The sequence below is a fragment of the Neophocaena asiaeorientalis genome, unplaced genomic scaffold (genome assembly GCF_003031525.2).
Source record: "Neophocaena asiaeorientalis asiaeorientalis breed wild unplaced genomic scaffold, Neophocaena_asiaeorientalis_V1.1 scaffold5, whole genome shotgun sequence".
NCBI lineage: Eukaryota > Metazoa > Chordata > Mammalia > Artiodactyla > Phocoenidae > Neophocaena > Neophocaena asiaeorientalis.
Genome location: NW_020174698.1, coordinates 690,033 through 711,798, shown reverse-complemented (window position 1 = coordinate 711,798; position 21,766 = coordinate 690,033). Strand labels below are relative to the sequence as shown.

Here is a 21,766-nt window from a genome sequence, read left to right as displayed (position 1 = left end):
TCTGCTGTCAGCTTCCAGCTGCAGCCTTATGGTCTCAAGGTAACTATGCAACCAGTTCGGATTCCAACCAATCCTTGCACAACAATCACCCTTATTTCTTGCCAGCTCCAGTGATAATTCTTGACAAACGACTTATGTAATTTTGCAGGTTTTGCCTTTATAAGACTCCCCCATTTTATGGTTCAGCAGAACACAATTCAAGTGCTTCTTGAATCTGTGTCTCCCAGGCTATATAGTTCTCAGTTTGGCTCAAATAAAACTCTTTTCTATTACTGTTATGGATTGTTTATTATTTCTGTCAACAGCTGAAATCCTGCTAAACTCCTCAGAGCACATGGAACAAACAAGCCGAGGACGGTCATGGAATATTGGGGATTTGCTGACTGTCATGAAATGTTCAGGAGCCTTAAACAGGTGCTAGGCCATATGCTCCGATTATTTTTTTTTTTAATTCATTTATCTTTGGCCGCCTTGGGTCTTCATTGCTGCGTGCAGGCTTGCCCTAGTTGTGGCGAGCGGGGGCTACTCCTTGTTGCAGTGCACGGGCTTCTCACTGCGGTGGCTTCTCTTGTTGCAGAGCATGGACCCTAGGCTCAGCAGCTGTGGTGCACGGGCTCAGTAGTTGCAACTCACAGTCTCTAGAGCGCAGGTTCAGTAGTTGTGGCCCACGGGCTTAGTTGCTCCGCGGCATGTGGGATCTTCCCGGACCAGGGCTTGAACCCGTGTCCCCTGCATTGGCAGGAGGATTCTTAACCGCTGCACCACCACGGAAGCCCTGATTTTTTTTTTAATATGTATGTTTTACTAAATCACTTTGCTATTCACCTGAAACTAACACAATATTATATTCATTCATTTATTTATTTTTTGGCCGCGCCAGGTCTTAGCTGCGACACGTGGATTCTTTCATTGCTGTTGTCGGGCTTCTCTCTAGTTGTGGCCTGTGGGCTCCAGAGTGTGCAGGCTCTGTAGTTGTGGCGTGTGGGCGTAGTTGCCCCGTGGCATGTGGGATCTTAGTTCCCCAAATAGGGATTGAACCGGCATCCCCTGCATTGCAAGACGGATTCTTAACCACTGGACCACCAGGGAAGTCCCTGTATCCTCTGATTTAAATGGGACTGGAAACCTCTTGAGATGACCTTGAACCCTGCCTGCAACTGGGACTCAGGAACATAGACCCTGATATGAAGGACAGAAGAGGTGAGAAGCAGGCCTCTGAGAGAAAATCACCATGAGAGAGAAGGCTGGCAGGGGGACCCATGATAGGCCACAGGGCCGGTGAGGGCCTCATTCAGTGAGATGAACGTCTTAATAGAATAGTGACTGACCTCCCACTACAAGAAGGAATTCTGCCAGCGACAGCCTTCAGACTTGAACTGCAACATCGGCTCCTGGGTCTCCAGCCTGACAGCCCACCCTGCAGATTTTAGACTTGCCAGCTTCCATAATAATATGAGCTAATTCCTTAAAATACATCTCGCTTGGCTTATGCAATCATGCTTAGTGTTTCACACGTTTAGTTGGTTACTTATAGACTCTGCTGATAGCCTTTCTGACCAAGTCAGGGAGAGTGTGGGGATCTGCTCTGAACGCTGTGGTTGTCCTTGCAGCACCTCTTCCAGCCCTCCCCTGCTACGTAGCAGTCATGGGTTTTGGGTTGAGTTGCCCCAGCCGTACATTCTAGGCCCTCCTCAATTATGCAGGGCAATTTGCCTTCTCAAGGTCCATCAACTTAAATGTAAATCTCATCCAAAAACCCTCTCTCAGAAACATCCAGAATAATGTTTGACCAACTATCTCAGCACTGTGACCCAACCAAGCTGACACATAACATTAACCATAGATACTAAATGTAAAGTTAGACTCTGAGCACTTTCTCAGGATAATACAATTCACTGGCTCATAGGTTTTTCCTACTCACGCAGGTATTGGTTTGTGATATGGACAGAACTGGATCTTGCTATTGCAGTTTGGGGGGTCTTTGTCTCCAAGCCGGCTAAGGAAGAGGGTAGGGACTGGCATAAAACCAAATTCCCAGAAGCAGGTCTGGGAGAGTCAGAAAAGGCCTAACTTCCTAGCTACACAGTTGAACTTGGACCTGCCTACCTGTGAGAAGCAAAATATCCAGAAAAAGGCAAATTGTCTTCAGGAAGAAGACAACTGGTGTCCACTACAGTTTTCACATACGTGCTGGGCACGGTACCTCAGGAAAATTGGAAATCTGAGACAGAGGCAAAATTAAGGAGGTGAATAGTATCCTGATCTTGACTTGCAGGACCTGGGCCGAATTTCTGACTGGGTGAGGTTGCAGGTAAAACCCCCAATCCTTAAAATTTTCAGCAATGTAATAGCTTCATTATAAAATGATTATTGTAATGATGACTGTATTACATTTAAGTTATTTTTTGTTTTTTTAAGTAAAAAAAATGAAAATAGAGAAATAACAATTTTTGACGGTAAAAATTGTCATTTTCTCTGTCGAAAAAAATTAGAGCCTAGAAGGTTATATGGCTATAGCGAGGCGTTTCCTTTTTCGAAGGTGTTAAATTCTAATCATTACTTCATCATCACTTCAAAAGATTTGTTTTTTTCAACTCTGTGGTTGAAAATGTGTGTGTTAATGTGTCAGCAGTGAAGAGGAGCTGGGGACTTGGTTGAGTCCCACAATTGTAGTTTTTAACTAGATCACACGTTGCTTTAGTCCAGATTTACGTGAACGAACACTTCTATTTTACATGGAAGATTTTGGAACAGCAACAACAAAAAATGGACCGCGCATACAATGTATTTTTAAAAGGTGAAGATTTGGATTTAAAAATCTGTAAACCCAGTGTGGTTTCGAGGTTAGGAAATGAGAAAGAGTAAAACATCTAAAGATGTTTGAAGAGCCTAGACTTGCCACTAGCTACTGTGGCCGCTGATGTGGTTTGTCCAAATAGAGATGTACAAAATGCTTACCGGATCTGGGAGACTTAGTACAAAAAAAAAAAGTAGGACATAACATTAATATTCTTTTAATTTTGATGATATGTTGAGCAATCATAAATTTTGAATATATTGGGTTAAATAAAATATATTATCAACGTTAATTTCCTCTGTCTCTTTATACTTTTTTTTTTATGCTTATTTAATATATCTATTAGAGAATTTCAAATCACATAGGTGGCTCGCATGAACATCTCCCAAGCTAGAAAATGATGTCCTTCATTTCTGCCATTTTCTTTACATACCTGTGGTCACCATGTTGGTCTCAGGCTCTTTTGCTTGGTTACTGTTGAGGTTTAAAAACAAGTAAGCAGAGAGAGGAGAAAAATAGCCTCCAAGTTTTCTTTTCCCTTCCCTCTTTTCATGAACAGTCTTACTATTCCATTTCTTACTTGCCACAGACGTAACTAATTCTAACAACTTTTTGTTAAAAATTAATTTCATTTCCCAACATTGTAGTTTGCTTTCCCTACCATGTTCTTAACTGACTCCCTCTGTATAGGTGCTGATACATATACTTCACAAGGTAGTTTTTCAAAAATCCTTTCCTGTTAGTGTTTGGGTGTGGCCTTAATTAAACAAACCTAACGTTCACCACTCTTTTCTTCCAGTTTTGCTTGGCTGTTCTCATTCTCCTCCAGCATTTTACCCATTTGCAAGAAAGTGTTATGAAAGGTGAACTTACTCCTTGCCAGGAAGGAAGAGCAATGCATTTTCTCGCCAGTAGTAACATAGATGAGTCATGTTCATAGCATAATTCTTTCCTGTATATGTATGTTACTGAAACATTTTCTTGCCAGCCTTTAAATGCTTTTTTGTGTATTTAGTATTATCTGTGAGAATCTGGAGGACTAGTTAGCATTAAGGTCTGAGCTGTTATTTTTCTTACTTTACTTGCTGTAATGGGATGAATAAAGTCTCTACTGAGAAAATAGATGAATTGGACAACGGTATGTTTGGACATAGTTTTATGAAGACCTGGCTACTGTTACTCCTTAAGCTTGTTACTAATTGAAGCATCCTCCATACACTATACCTTGGGACCACACAGACTCTTACACTTGAACTTAATATAGTAGAAGTTTGACATAAAGCACACTGATTAATTAAAGGCAGTTCTCTTTAAGATTTTATTTCTGGCTACTGGAACTCACTAATGTTTACTTTGATGATTCTGTGCAGAGGAATCTAACTTTGAATGACTGATTTTGACTCCTAGCTTAGGCAATTTGAATAGAAAATTCTACAGTTATATGTAAAGGTAAATTTGTTCTATGTTCTTTTAGACTCCCAATCAATTTAAAAATGTACTATATTGTGAGTTTTCTTTTTTTGTTTTATATCTGTATTATCTCAATCAGAAATGTATATAGTTTCTTAATCCTTATATTGACCTTTACTCTCTGCTCTAGACTATAAACTTGAAATCAAATGTTTAATAAATTAAGGCTCTAGAATGGGCTACTTACTGTTTCTAGAATTTTTGTATTAGAAAATCTAAAGAATGTTCAGCCTAAAATCTAGAATTAGATCTTCCTTTCCCCCCTCCCTTTATCTCTTCCTGTCCTTTCTTTCTCTTCTCTTTCTTTCCTTTCTTCCTTTCTTCTTCCCTCTCTCCTTCCCTCTCTCCCTTCCTTTCCTTCCTTCCTTCCTTCCTTCCTTCCTTCCTTCCTTCCTTCCTTCCTTCCTTCCTCCTCTCATTCCTATATTCTTTCCTTTCTATAAATACTTACTATGTGCCAGTCACTGTTCTAGGTGCTAGGGATAAAGCAGTGAAGATAACAAAGTACTTGCCCTTATGGAACTTCCTTTTGAAAATTAGGTTTATGGAGGTATTATTTACATGCAGTAAAATTCTCCACTTTTAGGTGTACAGTTCTATGATTTTTTTTTTTTTTTTTTTTTGGTATGCGGGCCTCTAATTGTGGAGCACAGGCTCCGGACGCACAGGCTCAGCGGCCATGGCTCACAGGCCCAGCCGCTCCACGGCATGTGGGATCTTCCCGGACCAGGGCACGAACCCATGTCCCCTACATCGGCAGGCTGACTCTCAACCACTGCGCCACCAGGGAAGCCCTATGATTTTTGATAAACCTATACACTCATGTAACTAGCACAACAATCAAGTTACAGTAATTTTTCCATCACCGAAAAAGTTTCCTCAGGGTCCTTTGTAGTCAGACCCTCCAACCACCACCAGTCCCTGGTAAACAGGAATCTGTTTTCTCTCTCTTTAGTTTAACATTTTCCTGAATGTCATATAAATGGAATCATTTGGTATGTAGCCTTTTGTGTCTGGCTTTTTCTACTTAGCATAATGCCTTTGAGATTCATCCATGTTGTTGCAGGCATCAGGAGTTTGTTCTTTTTATTCCTGAGTTGAATTCCATTTTATGGATGTACAACAATTTGTTTATCTGTTCACCATTTGATGGTCATTTGGGTTGTTTCCAGTTTGGGGTGATTATGAATAAAGCTGCTGTAAATATTCACTTATGGGTTTTTTTTACCTACTTTACGGGTGTGTGTGAATATATGTTTTAGTTTCTTTGGGGTAAATACCTAGGAGTGGGACTGACGGGTCCTATTTTAAGTATTTAACTTTATAAGAGACTGCCAGACTACTTTCCAAAGTGACCAAATGGTTTTGCATTCCCACAGGGCGTGAACGAGACTCCCGGCTGCTTCTTGACTCTGCCAATATTTGGTGCTGTAAGGTTGGCTTTGTTTTTGTTTCAATTTTACTTTAATCATTCTACTAGGTGTGTGAGCTTATTTTTTTATTGGAAAGCATCAGTCCTTTGCCCAGTTTAATCAGCGTTGGTATTTTTCAATGTCCCACATTTTCCTGGTAGATTTAAGAGAGTCCATCAAATTGTGGCAAAGGGAGGGGCCCAACCATTCTACTGGTGGTTCAAACGGGGGCTTCTTTTCTGTGGGGTCCAGGCAGACCTTTGCCATTCACAGGTTCATCAAACTCTGCTGGGTATCTGGAAGGCATGTTCGTGCATTGGAGTGGGGAAGTGGGTGAGAAAAGCCTCTTATTAGTATGTTTCTGATAACAGACAAAGAGCTTGGGGAATCCCTGAGAAGACCTTTGTTCCAGGATGACTAATCAGGATGGGCTGCTGGTGAGGAGACTGGAAATCAGGAAGTGGTATAGGAGGGGACTCAGGACCCCAGTCCTGAGGTCACAGGGACCTGTATTAGGTTGTAGTATTAGTAAAGGCTGGATAGGATATTTTTTTTTTAAAAAAAAAAGGATGGATAGGATAAAAGTATAATCTAAATTAAAAGCTGAATATTGGGGTGAGGATAATAAGGTGTTGATATGTTTGAAGTTTCACATTTAAAGAATAAGAAAAAGGATTCCAATATTAAAGAGAAACTGCATTTTACAGAGTCCTCATCTTACTAAATCCAGTGATCAGGAAATCCTCCAGTTGCGTTTTACTTAACATCACCAGCATTGTCGCAGGTCAATTGACGCACCAGATAGCCCTTTCTTCTCTTAACCTTAAGATACTATTCCTTCTTGAATCCCCTTCTGCGAAGCTGCTGGCTCTTCCTCATTCTCCTTTGTTGATTCCTCCTTATCTCCTCCACCTCTGAATATCTATATCTCTAGCCTGAACCTTTTTCTTGAACCTAACTTGCATATCTAACTACCTACCTAACACTGCTGTCCTGGTGTCTAATAGGCATCTCAAATGTAACATCTCCACAGCCAAACCCCTGGCCTCCATAATCCCAAACCTGTGTCCCCCTGCAGGCTTCCTCTTTTCTTCTAAACGCTCAGGCTCCAAACCTAGAGACCAGCCTCGACTTCTCTTTCTCTCACATGTCCATCACCTCCATCAGCATTTGCTTTTGGCTTTACTTTCAAAGCATGCCCAGCATCTGACCATTTCTATCTGCCTCTGCTTACCACCACCCTAGGCCAAGTCGCCTACTCTTTAAGCCTATTTTCCTCACCTGTAAAACGGAGATAATAACAATAGCAATAACAACAACAACATATTTTTCATAGAATTCCACATAGAATTCCATCAGAAAGCACATAAAGGTACATTTCAAAGAAATTGTCCCTTTTCCCTGGTCCCCACTTTGGATCTACAATTTTCAGTTGCTCTCTTGTAAGGATCTGACTGTTTACACCGTGACAGTTTGTGGTTTGGTTGACGGAAGTTGCACAATGTACTCTATTTATGCTGACCATTTAAAAAATTTCTCTGTTGTTACAGGGAATTGAATAGCTCTGAATAACCTAAAACATGGCTTAAAACTGGGAATTTTGGGGTTACTGAGAAGAGCTCTAACCTTTCTAAATTGTTGTTCAGCAGTTCTTTCTGCTTAGAGAATGGGAAAGGCTTTCCATGGGCAGCCCATTCTTCAGATTGTAGAGAATAGAACATGTGATATTTCTTGTCTCCTTTATTTTGCCTCTAAAGTGAAGCTTCTGATCCTTACACTGGATGTTCCTTTATTAAAAACTGGAGGATAGGGGCTTCCCCGGTGGTGCAGTGGTTAAGAAATCTGCCTGCCAATGCAGGGGACGTGGGTTTGTGCCCCGGTCCGGGAGGATCCCACATGCCGCGGAGCGGCTGGGCCCGTGAGCCATGGCCGCTGAGCCTGCGCGTCCGGAGCCTGTGCTCCGCAACGGGAGAGGCCACAACAGTGAGAGGCCCGTGTACCACAAAACAAACAAACAAAAAACTGGAAGATGGTTTTATTATCTATTATTTGATATAGAAACTTATTTAGGGAGAACTTTTTTTTTTGTAATTAACCATAGTTATCGAGAAAGAGAAGCTATACATTCTCTTATTCAAACTCCCTTAATCTTTTCATCCCGAAGATATGAGGTTTAGATTTTGTAAAGATGTCCCACATAAATGTTCTGTTGGCCACTAAAAAAGTCTTTATTATTGATTCATTATCCTTAGGATATAGGTTGCTTTTCTGGTCATGATTTTTAAACATACAAAAAAGAATGTTCACACAAACTTTCTCTCAGTTCTTCATGTGAAAACTGACCGCCTATTAGAAGAGGCTGACCAGGATGTGAGACACAAACTCTAGCCACTGAAAGGAAAGCTAACTGGCGATGAAAGCAGTCTGTACCTAGCTGGCGACAACAATGTAGGGCTGTGTTCACTCTAACAACATCTAATGTGTGGTAGTCAAATATTTGAGGGGACAAACCATAGAACTATGTTGGCTTCTCGGAAGTTCTTTTTGCTTGTGGATTGTCCTGACCGGCTGTGACAATTGCTGTCACCGTGTATTTGCTAGAATTGTACCAGCTCAGTGCTGGGAATACGCATATATTAAAACGAGGATATGCCAGAATCATTTGAGCCTTGGTTCATGGTCCAAATGAGGAGTCATCATATTAGAGCTAAGATTCAGATATGAACTTTATGTTTTTCCTGTTAGGAATTTCTAAGGAAATCATAAAGCTTTAAGCCTGAACATGATTATTTTTCTTTCTTTCTTTTTATTTTTAGGGATTGAACCCGGGCCCTCGGCAGTGAGGGTACAGAGTCCTAACCACTGGACTGCCAGGGAATTCCAGCATGATTATTTTTCTGATTGAAAAATATAATTCGAACAAGAATCAAAGAAATATAGATGCTTAAATATAATGAACATTCTTTTCTCTGTTTCATAAACACTGGTTCTTCATTCATTCTTCACTGAAAAAAAAAATTCTTTAGTTTCTCTCCAGACCTCAGTGCTTCATGCCACAAACTCTCTCATGTTATACATGTTTCAGAGCCTTGAGAGTTTGACTTAATTTGTGAGTCAGAAGACCTAACATTCTTCTTGCAACTTTCTGACTGAGTATTAAAATTCTTGCCAGTTTTTCCAGCCTTTCCTCAAGGTAATTCTCAGAGGTTCTCATTCCCTTTCATTGAGATTTCCTTTTTCCTTCCTTCCATAGAGATTGCATCTTCCTATGAAGGGCTTTACCGTTGCCTGGATGAGCCCTACAGATATTGTTTAACTAAACAGGAAATACTTTCTATCTTCTCTCAACCTCAGCTCCAGCTTTATTGTTTTCCTAGTGTATGTTCAACAGTCTCTTCACAGCCACCCTTCTCAGATGTTGGAGCTACAAAAAACACAGTTATAACAAGTCCTAACTTTACAAAGTATATTTAAACACTTCTTTTTAAACAGCAAGATTTGAAAACATATGTAAGTCATATCCCCATGTAGGCTTATTTTACCATAAGTCCCATAAAGGCAGATACAGTTCTATATATTTTACTTATGTATTTATAATCCTCCCCCAGTTTTGTCTGTTTTGATTGACTTCTGTACTCTCAGCACGTAGAAAATTTCCTGGCATAATAGATATTAAAATATTTCTTGAGTGAATGAATTAAGGTCTTTTGCTTCCTTTATGGCTCCTATAGATGTTAAGGGTCTTACCATATTATATTATGTTGAAAAGATCGGTTTGAATGAGAGGTAAGAGGATCCAATCAAGAAACCCATATATTTTGGTTATTAGTCGCAAAAAGATATAATTATATGATAGACGCATCTTATCTTCTGAGAATTCTGCATAGGAAAATTGAATAAGGTGTATTTATTTTAAATCTCATACAAATATAACATTTAGACACATAAAAGAAATTGGTGCAATAGTTAGAAGTTCTATAGTCTGGTCTCAACTCTCTCCTTAATTATATCTGGGACCATGAGCAAATTCACTTTTACCTTTCTGGACTTAGTTCTGTTAACAGTGTCCACCAGATTGGATTAAATATCTCCATTATCTTCACTTGGCCATGTTCTCATTGCACCCTGGTCATCAAGCATACATGTTTCTTCCTACTTCCCACCTTACATTGAACATATCTACTTATGTGTGTTTCCCCCACTAGGTTCAAGAAACTTGCACTCTACCTCGTAAAAATAATTGCTTCTATTTTTTAATACTTTCAAGTGTCATACTCTACCTAATTGAATATTTTAAAGAAAACCGCTAAATAGGTGTATCTAACTCCATTTTGCAGAAGAGGAAATTTAAGACTTTGAGAACTTAACCATCATGCCCCGGGGTCTATAAATATTTGGGATTACCACCTCTACTCTGACCCCAAAGTCTCAGCTCTTAACCACTTTATACTAGATCCTAGTGTCTCTCTAAAAGACGATTTTCATGTCCTGAACACCTACTAAGTGTCAAATACATAGATATTGATTATAATCCTGTAAGCCTTGCACAGTAGGTATGATTATCTTCAGCTCAGGGTAGACCTATAGACCAGGAAACTGATGCTCAGAGATGACATGCGAGTAGTATAGCTGTGCAGTTAGTACATGCGGATTAGTCTAGAACTTCTTTCTGCAAATAATCACAAGATTAGTTGATATTTATGCTAGTTGATATTTATAATATTTATTCATCCTCTATCCATTCATATTCTCTTTTCCTTTAGCCAGCAGCTTAGCTGGTTGGAATTCTTTACAAGGTTGGATGATTTTCTTACTTGGTTGAGTTTTTGAAACCTTCATTCCTGAAAGGCCTGAGCCCTTAGTGGTCCTATCCCTGTTGAGTTGTTCTGGTCTTCCACAAAATTGACCATTTAATATGAAAATCATGACAGATAGTCCCTTCCCCCAATGATTTGCTGGGGCTGAATTGGGTTGATTTGCTCCAGGAAAGAGACCAGACTTGTAAAAATACCTTAATTGGAGTAGTCCCACTTGCAATTTACATTTATGATAATTAACAGGCATTCTCAAGACATATGTCTCCTTCACAGGCTAGACAAGTGAATTAAGTGGGGATGTCATAAGAGTCACCCTTCAATCCCCACCTTTTCCACATCTTTCATGGTGGGTGGCACTGATCTCTGTGATTCCCTTAGGATGTGCTATTGTTTTGATTGATATTTTAGGAGGAAGAGGCAGTCGGAGGGATTCCCACTTTGTCATTTCTACCATAATATATCTTACTCCATGGCTGAAAGATTTTTATTACAACTGTTTCAACTATACACCCAGGGACTGGAGAAACAGTCACAAGTTGAGTTTGAAGACTATTTGAGACCAATTCAGGCCAACACTTCACTTTCATCTGCCCCCTTGACAAATGGACCCAGGCGGGATACTGGTTTCATGGTGATTAGGGTCAGCTCAGATCCAGTGTCTAATTATATCCCCAAAGGCTGGGAGTGTTCTTTTCCCCAGTGCTTAGTCACCCTGGAAAGGTACCTCATGCTTATTTGTTAGAGATTTAGGAAAAGATTTATGGTACATAATTATGGCAGTAATGAAGGGTCCTTCCTCAAGGGAGCTCTATCGGCTCTTCATTCAAGTGACTCTGCCTCTATAACTGGCGCATATCTGGGAGCTGGATGAGAGACAGTGATTCCTCATTGTAGTGACTCAAGTTAGGTTCCTATTCACTGGTCCCAAAGGGTTTTTAAAAAATACGATGTATAAATACATATATTCTTCAAGAGTTACCTTGCTGATTGTATATCAATGTGTCTTTAATTTATTTAGATAGTATCGTGCTGTGATCTTCTACCTTACTTTTAAAACTCAACACTGTTTTTAAGACTGTATTCGTATTCCTTCCGACCATACCAGATTTTACTCATCTGTTCCTCTAGTATTGGACACCTGTAATGCCTTTAGCTTCCTGCTTTGTGAAGGAGTTCCTGTGTGCAGACTCAAGTCTGTAGACTTCCGTGGAGACAGCTCTAGGAATATAGCCAGGGGTAGGAATGCCTGTTCATGGGACCTGCTGAGGACAACCTGTGTGCTCTCCTGAATTGCTAAAACACTACAGTCCCACCTGCAGTACATAATCGTTCCCGTTTCCCTCTGTTTTTACTAAAACTTAACATTTTTTTGATTACCTAATTGTTGTCTATCTAATGTCTAGTTTATCTACCTAAATTTATCTAAAGTTCAATCTTTTTAGTTTGCATTTCTCTAATTAATAGTAGGGTTGAACATCTATTTATATACTTGTTAGCCTTTGTATTTCCTTTTCCTTAAATTGTATCATATCCTTTGTCCATTTTTCTATTGTTTCCTGTCTTTTGTTGACATGTCTCCGTTCTAGAAATAAATCCCTTTTAGATTTTAGGTATCACAAATATTTTCTCCCAATCTTTCACCAATGAGGTTATCTCATCCGTGTGATTTTTGTTGGAAAAAAAATCCTTAATTTCAACATAAATTTATCTATCAATTATTTTTAAACCTTATGACTTGTAGTATTTGGGTCTTATTTAAAATACTCCTTCTCACCTTAAGTCTGCAAAAATATTCTTCTACATTTTTCTCTGTTACCTTATAGTTTTCATATTCAGTTCTTTAAAACATGTAGAGCTAACCTTAATGTATGTTGGGAAGTAGAAATCTATTTTTCTCTTTATAATAAGCTAATCACCGACTAAACAATCCATCGTTTCCTTACTGATTACATGTGAATTTATACAAAGGACTGTTTCTGAGCTATTCTGTTCCTATGCTATTTTTAAAAAGTTGTTACCATGGCTTGTAGTGTGCTTAATATCTGTTAGCAGGGAGCCCATCACTGTGCTCTTTTGAACAATTGTTTTATGTATGCATAATCTTTTATTCGTTCATATACTTTTTGAAATTAGTTTGTTGTATTCTTCAAAAAAAATTCAACTGGAACTTTTATTGGAATTGCATTAGATCAATTTGAGGAGAAATGACATCTTAATAATGTTAAATTGCTTTTCTGTGGTGTCCTTTAGTAGATGTTTAAACTTTTCTCCAAATACAACCTTCTTTGCTATTTTTATTGCTCTATTGTTTTCAATCACATTTTTCTTTGGTAATTGCTTATGTAGAAGAATGTAAGTTGACCATATTTTTGGCAGTCTTACTAAATCTTCTTGTTGTTTCCTGGAGTTATTCTGTTGATTCTGTACGTTTTTGTTTTTGCTAGTTGATATCACTTACAAATAATGGCAGTTTTGCCTCTTCCCTTACAATCATTAAACTTGTGGTTTTGTATGTTGGCCAAGATCTTCAGTACTGAGTCAAGTAGAAGCTGTGATAGAGGATCTTGCTCCTGATCATAAAATGAAAGTATCCAAAATTTCTCCATTAAGTAGGATATTTGTTAAGTTTTTGCTAGATAATCTCTTTTTACTTAAGGAAATTCTCTGTATTCTTAGTGCTCTGAGATTTTAAAAAATTACAAATAGGTGTTGAATCCTTAAGATTCGTCCATTTGGCCTCTGCTGTATAACATTCCATCATATGTGGCCAGCACATTTTATCCATCTGCTCCACCAGTAATGGAATCTGGGCTGCCTCTAGCTCCATGATACATAGATAGTGCTGCAAGGTACCTCCTTGGCTAGGTCTTCTAGGAGCCTTGCCTGTGTAGTTTTCCTGAAAGTCTTTTCAGGATGTTGTTTTACCTTATGCATTTATTCAAAAAATTACTTTTTTATTTTAGTATTTTGTTGTTGCTTTTATTTCTAGCTCATTAATTTCTAAACATATCTTTATTGTTTCCCTTATTATTTTTTTTTTCCTTCTCTTTATTCACTTGTACTCATGTTTTTCCTCCCTGGCTTCTTGAATTTCAGATATTCTATCTTTTGATAAATGAGTTTAATCGGTTTTTGCTTACTGTAATTGAGACTTATTTTTGTGATGGTTTGAAAAGCAATATAGCTTTATCATGTAAAGTTAAACATTTGTTCAGCTTATGCCCCAGCCATTTCTCTCCAGTTACATGCAAATGAGAAACTTAGCACTGATGAATCAGGAGAGAAGCAGAAAAATATTAATAGAAGCTTGGGTTATAATAGCAAATAATTTGTAAACAACTCAACTTCTCATTTATCAGACAATGGATAAATAAATTATAGTACATTTTCATGATAGAACAGTATATTACATGGGAAATGAATCAAGTACAATTGCATGCAACAATGTGAATTAATTTTAGGAATATAATGTTGAATCAACAGTTCAAATCAAAAAAGGCAACACATAGTTTAATATCCTTTTTATAAAGTTAAAAAACACATAAAATTACATAGTAGAGTATTTGTGCATCTGTCTATTTTTAGTTCACATATATTTATTGTAAAACAGAAAAGACGAGGGAAGCATGAACATAAAATTCAGGATAGCTATTCCTTCTGAGGGAAGAGGGAGAGATAAGAAAGAGGAAGAGCAAATAGGAAGATGTAGATTATTTGTAATGTTCTAATTTGTGGGTGATGTGTTCATGGGTATTCATTGTATTATTTAAAACTTTATATATAAATTTTAAAAAATTATAGAGGGTCATGTATAGAGTGATGAGAATGTGTAAACCATGTACACATCTGGCACCTTAAGTCTGTAGCTCTAGTCTCAGTTAACAACAAAGAATATTTGTATCCAAAGAATATTTGTATATTTAGTGAACTCACCAAAAAGCTCTGAGTCTACCTAATTAAATCATACAAAAAAAGTGCAATTGAGGTAACATATTTGACAAAGTTTGAGTAAAACATTAATAATCATCCTTTGTAAGATTTAACATCTAGCCCTTTATCAAATTAGATCACCAGAAATTATTTGTAGAACGGCAAGAGGTATCTGCAGAAAGGAGACTATGGACGCTCTAGAGACAGAGGTCTGGTTGGGCAAGCCACAACCAGGATGATGTGTGGTGTTGGAAAGAAAGAATTTTCCTCTGCTTTTCAAAGGCTCTTTCAGCTGGCTTAGTCATCAAGTCAACATGAGACAGATCAACAGGAGAAAAACAAATTTAACTTTATACATACAGGAACCCCACGTACATGAGAGTTTCCAAGACAGAAGGATAAAATGAAGTATATATGTCATCCTAAACTAAGGAATGGGAAAGGGACCCGGGGCTTCAAAGAAGGGGAGGTAATTCATAAGACAATAAAAAGAGCAGATTTTTAGTAATTAGATATTTGCCTTGCCATGTAGATGGGTCACTCAGATAAAATTTATCTCTGGTAATAATTCTCATTCTGGGAAAGACCCTCAATTTAAATTCTTCTAGGTATTTAAGGGAGGAGCAGAGTTTCTCTTGCACCCTCAGAGTTTGCATTGTCTTTAGTTCAAAATAATCCACATGACAAAGCAGCACATTTTGAGGAGGCTGGTTCTGATCCCTTTCAGCGGACCACGTAAATTTGCCTGGAAATGGCAAGATTTGTTTTGCCGGGCAGCTAGAAAAAGAACTGGACTTTGGTCACTCAAGCATGCTGGGGATTCAGACTATTTATGACTTGGACATCAAATGGAAACTTGATTTCACAGGCAAGGATGTCTGGGACATTCAGGTGACATACACATAAGAGTTTATCTATGATTTCAGAGCCTTTAATGAACCACGGGTTAAAACCTCACGATCTAAGCTTCCCTCAGTTGGAGCATCTCCAGGACACAGGAGAACATGAGCTCAACCCACCATCTAGTGATTTGACTTTTTTACATCTCAGGGTCCTCATCTGTAAAAAAAAGTACTAATAATCCTACCTTGTATGTTTTCAGTAATGATTAAACGACCTAATACAGGTATGACACTTAGAACGCTGCCTGAAAAAGGGTAAGCACCTTGTAATTGTTGGTTATTACTACTGCTTAATTATGCTTCTGTACATAATTTCATTATAAGTGGGAGAGCTGAAACTAAAAACAAAGAAAGAAAGAAAGAAAAATGACTTTATGACCACTGAATTTTGTGTTTTAACAGTCTTCTATTTAACATTTATTTACTTATGTTACATCATCTTCACAGCAAATGTGATCTAAATTACTCCCAGTCTACCCCTTTTGCACCAGCAAACTGCTCTCCCTGAAAGGAAAAACAATGCCCATTACTAGTCATTCAATGTTTCTTACTTTCCTTGCTCCTCATTTCTGCTTCTGAAATATCATTATAGTAATAGTTCAATGACGGGGAATAAAAAACTATTTTTGTTGCATTTTCCCCACATTTTTGAGCTGTAAAATATACCATGTACATAAACTGGTATAAAAAAAATACATTTACTGACTTAAAGGAAGAATGAAATGAGTCCATTGTGCAGATACCTTCAGTTTGCCTGTCACCCTGATGCCCTTGCTCTGCTCTGCTCAATGTGCTCCGTGCTCTGGGGACCCTGACCCCTACGGTCTCCATCTCCAGCCTCCTTTGCTTTCTGACTTCCAGTTGCAATAGGCAATGCATTAACTTATTTTCTACACACTGCCCCTACCTTTGTAAGTAATCCCTTTAGTAACTTCCTCTCGAATCCATTTGAGTGTATCCTCTGTTTCTTTTCAGGATGCAACCAGCTCCTCAGGGAGGGATGGCCTATGGCGGCATGTACCAGTCTAAACTTTGCGTTAATCATTCCCTTGCTTTTTTTTTTTTTTCGGTATGCGGGCCTCTCACTGCTGTGGCCTCTCCCATTGCGGAGCACAGGCTCCGGACGCGCAGGCTCAACGGCCATGGCTCACGGGCCCAGCCGCTCCGCGGCATGTGGGATCTTCCCGGACCGGGGCACGAACCCGTGTCCCCTGCATCGGCAGGCGGACTCTCAATCACTGCGCCACCAGGGAAGCCCGGGGGCTACTCTTCATTGTGGTTCGCAGGCTTCTTACTGCGGTGGCTTTTCTTGTTGCAAAGCACGGGCTCTAGGCATGCAGGCTAAAGTAGTTGTGGCTCACTGGCTCTAGAGTGCAGGCTCGGTAGTTGTGGCGCACGGGCTTTGTTGCTCCACGGCATGTGGGATCTTCCCGGACCAGGGCTCGAACCTGTGTCCCCTGCATTGGCAGGAGGATTCTTAACCACTGTGCCACCAGGAAAGCCCTGCTGTATCTTTATACTTGCAAAAAGTAGTCATTTTTGGCATTACTATTCTATGTAATCAGTGAGTCTCCAGATTTAGTCATGCATTTATTATTTTCTTCATTCACCATTCCATCTTGCATCTGAGACCTTCCTTCTGGGATCATTTTCCTTCTTCCAGAAGAACATACAGTCGTCCTTCAATATCCATAGGAGATTGGACCAAGGCCTCCATGGACACAAAAATCTCTGGATGCTCAAGCCCCTTATATAAAACCGTGTAGTATTTGCATATAACCTACACACATCCTCCTGTATAATTAAAGTCATCTCTAGATTACTTATAATACCTAATACGATATAAATGCCACATAAATCGTTGTAAATACAATGTAAGCTATGTAAGTAGTTCATGGCTAATGCAAGTTTTGCTTTTTGAAGCTTTCTGGAATATTCTTTTTCTGAATATTTTTGATCTGTGGTTAGTTGAATCCACAGATGCAAAATCTGTGGATACAGAGTGCTGATTATACTTCAGAAGCTCTTTAGTGAGTTTCTTTGCTTGTAACCTTTGTCTTTGTCTGCAAATGTCTTTATTTTACCCTTGTTCTTGAAAGACAGTTTCACTGAATATAAAAATCTCTTAGCACTTTGAAGATGGAGGTAAATACCTGTTCTTTTTTGGCAGCTTTGGGATCTCTTGGGTGTTCTTTTGTTTCAGTACATTTTCAATAGGTATAGATTTCTTTCTGTTTATCTTGCTCAAGGTTCCTTGGATTCAATGAATCTGAAAATTGTTATTCTCTATAAATTCCAAAAGTTTCTTCACCAATATCTCTTCAAAATTTTTTCTCTCATTCTATTTGCTCATTCTGGAAAACTGATTAGCTATACTTCACATTTTCTCATTCTATGACCCGACACTTTCAACCTCTTTCCTAATTTCCATCTCATCACTTTCTGACTGTGTTTTGGTGATCTTTTCTTCAGCCGTGTCTAATCTGCTGTGCAACTGTCAAGTAAAAGAAAAATGCACAATGTAAGAGTTATGAATTTCAGTCTTATTCAGGGGCTGTATTGAGGACTATAGCCCTGGAAACAGCCTCTCGGTAGCTCTGAGGGAACTGCTCCACAGAGGTAGGGGAGAAGTCAGTATATATATGATTTTTGGTTAGGGAATCTGTGTAGTCAAGCACACATCTCTGTTAAAGTTTACTGCTAGTCACAAGGAACTGGTATCTCAGTTAATGATTTTAGTGCTTTTCCGTGTATGGGAAGATGCAAGAGTCTTCCTGAGACATACAACTAACTATAAGAGGTCTGGTTTTCCAAAGCACAGAGTGCCCCATCCTGCTTCTCATCCTACATTCTTTTCAGGGTGCAGGTCAGTTAGCGTCTGCAGTGGCTAATGACTCAGTCTTTGTAGAACTGGTGGACGAGCAAGAGTTTTCTACACCCATTGTGTTTCTAATTTCAAGTATTACTTTTTTCATTTTATGTCTTCTATTTGGCTATTTTCAGTTCTGACTGGTCATTTTTGATAACCTCTTACTTCTTCATCTTATCTTCAGCTCCTTCTATTATTTCTTTGAAACACAGTAAACATATTTATTGGATAACCTGTATCTGATAACTCCATATTAGCAGACATGGTGTGTCTCATTCGGCAGTTCGTTATTCCTGATGACTTGCTGATGGTGGCTTGATTTCTTGATGGCTTGAGGTTATGACTGTCAAATCATGCTCCTTGGAAAAGTTTTTTTTTTATGGGAATTCCTTGATGTCTGGATTTAAAGTGCGTTCTCCTAGAGCACAGTTACACTTAGTTCTGCTAAGCCCCTTAGTATACTACCAACCTAGAGATTTGAAACTAAATTTTTAGCTTGGGTTACTGGGAACACAGATTAATTCAATTTTAATTCTCAAGCTCACGTAAGTTTCAGTTTAGGATAGAAATTCTCTGAAAAGACCCTTTCCTCTTCCCCTTCACCTCTCTCCCTTCATTTCTTCTCCTTCTCTCCCTACATTCTATTTCCCCCTATATCTTTAAGCTCTCTCTCTCTTTTCTTTCCTTCTTTCCTCCCTTCCTTCTTCCTTCCCTCCCTCCCTCCCTCCCTCCATTCCTTCCTTCCTTCCTTTCTTCCTTCCCTCCTTCCTTCTTTCCTCCTTCCCTCCTTCCCTCCCTTCCTTCCTCATGTTTTCTTCCTGCTGCATGGCTATGCTTGGCAACTAGCCCCAGCACCTACCTCTGCAGAATGCGTTTTTATTTCTCAAGTTAGTCTCCTTTTATGTTTTATGCAGGGAACTTCCATCTGACTGGTTTGAACCCCAGACTACATGCCCTGGGCCACCAGAATTAGGAATATACTCTCAGCATAAACATCACTTTAGCCCTGTTGTATGGGGCCTCCAAGAACTGCCTTACTGTCCCAGAAGCTCAATCATGCATTTCAAAATATTTTTAATGTAATTTTAATGTAAGTGTTTTGTATTGGGAAGATTTCTCAATACAGTGAAGGGGAGCAGAATACCCCACTCCAAAATATGCCTCTTTGGCATAAAGATTATCTTGAGCTGGTTATTTTCAAGAAACAGACACAGGAGAAGCTCTGAAAACCGAAGTTACCCTTTTGTAAGAGAAATTTACATTTGTAAGGGAAACCTCCATTTGTAATCATGTTTTCCTCTCATACCAAGAAGAGGAAGCTGTCTAAAATTCTGGAAACTTGTGTTAGTGGAGAGAGACAGGACTTAAATCTGCAGAACCTTGCCCCTGTTTACTGTGCTTTTCCTGGCAACTCTCGTAACTGGCTCTCCACACCCTCACCCCTGACACCTTTTATGTTTATCTGGTGATGGTATTTAAGGTGGTGGCTTGGGTCATTTTGGGGAGTTAGTTTTCTTGGGTATCTCCCATGGATACAGGAGATATACATGTTATTAAACTTCTGTCTGTTTTTTTCCTGTTAATCTCTCTTTTATTGGGCGGGGGGGTTCAGCCAAGAAACTGGAGGTGTAGAGAAAAAATTATTTTTCCTCTCCTTCAGTAAACAGTGCTCCATCTGATGAAAATGGAAGTGGAATAAATAATGTGATATTTCTAAAACTTTAGTAAAAGAGATGATGTAAAAGAAATGAAAATTTTTGGTTTAAATATTTTGATTTAAACTTTTGAAATAATTGTAACCATTTTTCTGTGGTGGAATGAAGAATGTGTCTTCAAAAATCTAATTTTACCTGTCACAGTTAGAAGCACACAGCACCGTTCATGTCGGTTATTCAGAGAAGAGAGAGGATTTATGCTTGCTGGGATTTCGGGTCCAGGGCCTATGTAGGTAAGACATCAGGGAAAATTATTTCTCATAAGATTTTCCTAAAACTGCACTGAATTAATGGCACGATTCTCTGCGGTGAGCATTCTCATAGCCTGTCATACTGAGGGGTTCACTTCCCACATTTTGTTCCCTAAATACTAAGGACAATGCCTCTTAGAATGAAAGTTGAAACCAACAAAAATTGTTAGATTGTAGATGCAAATTCCCTATTGACAGTAATTCTCTTCTCTCCTTACTTGATGAGAAAAAGGCCTTTCACGTTCTCAAATTCAATGGTCTTTTCAGCAAAAGGGCAAATGCTTAGTAAATGTAATTTTCTACTTATCAGGGTGTGTCTAAGTTAGTGGCGATAGCGAATAATAACACCCTGCATCTATCGAGGAAAAATGATTACACTCTTTGGAAAACTCTGAAAAAGATTCATTTTTCTTAAAACTACTATGTATTGTTTTACAATTTCCTTTGAAAAGGAGGTCATAGAATCCTTCAGAGTACTAAAATAGTGTATTTCAGTTGTAATAACTTCTGTGAGTCAACTACTTTATATATTTTTTTCTTATAACTCTGCAGGGTAGACATTATTATAGTCAGAAACTGTGGATCAGAAAGGTTAAGTCATTTGCCTAAGATAACACAGCTACAGAGTAACAGATCAGAGATGAGAAACATGTCATACTTTGCTTTATTTATTTATTTATTTTATTATACCATGCCAATGCCTCTTTAAACCTTAAATACCTAAACCCACATAAATATAGAAGACTTAGAGCAGGGAGGAACTTCTACAGTAGTCTATGGTCTACCCTCCTAATTTTACAAATCAAGAAATCAAGGGAGGGCTTCCCTGGTGGTGCAGTGGTTAAGAATCTGTCTGCCAGTGCAGGGGACACGGGTTCAAGCCCTAGTCCGGGAAGATCCCACATGCCACGGAGCACCTAAGCCCGTGCACCACAACTACGGAGCCTGCGCTCTAGAGGCCATGAGCCACAACTACTGAGCTCACATGCCACAGCTACTGAAGCCCACGTGCCTAGAGCCCATGCTCCACAACAAGAGAAGCCACCGCAATGAGAAGCCCACACACTGCAATGAAGAGTAGCCCCCGCTCACCACAACTAGAGAAAGCCCGCATGCAGCAATGAAGACCCAACACAGCCAAAAAAAAAAAACAAAACAAAAAAGAAAACAAGGCCCAGAGAAGTTAAGCAAATAACCAAGATTACACAGTAATTAGAACCTAAATTCTTTTGATTCTTGTGCCACTGACTGTTTCTCCATACAAATCTGCAATTTAAAATTCATGAACTGTGTTGGGACTTCCCTGATGGTCCAGTGGTTAAGACTCCGAGCTCGCAATACGGGGGGCCCAGGTTCGATCCCTGGTCAGGGAACTAGATCCTGCATGCCTCAACTAAAGATCCTGCATGCCGTAACTAAGACCCTGTGCAGCCAAATAAATAAATATTAAAAATAAAATAAAATAAAATTCATGAACTGTGAATGAAAAAATTTTAATGCGTTTAAAGCTCCAAACTTTGGATGCTGTTTTAATGTAGGGATATTTGCCACTTAATATTGATACTGATATTATGAAGGGGTGGGGAAATGGCAAGGGAGAGTG

General features: G+C 39.0%; 1 non-coding gene across 1 annotated transcript; it reads left to right on the top strand.

Annotated features, from left to right (window-relative positions):
• Window positions 1-21,463: 21,463 nt before the first annotated feature.
• On the top strand, window positions 21,464-21,536 carry TRNAA-CGC (transfer RNA alanine (anticodon CGC)). The gene has a single exon. It is a non-coding gene; the product is annotated as a tRNA-Ala (tRNA).
• Window positions 21,537-21,766: the final 230 nt, after the last annotated feature.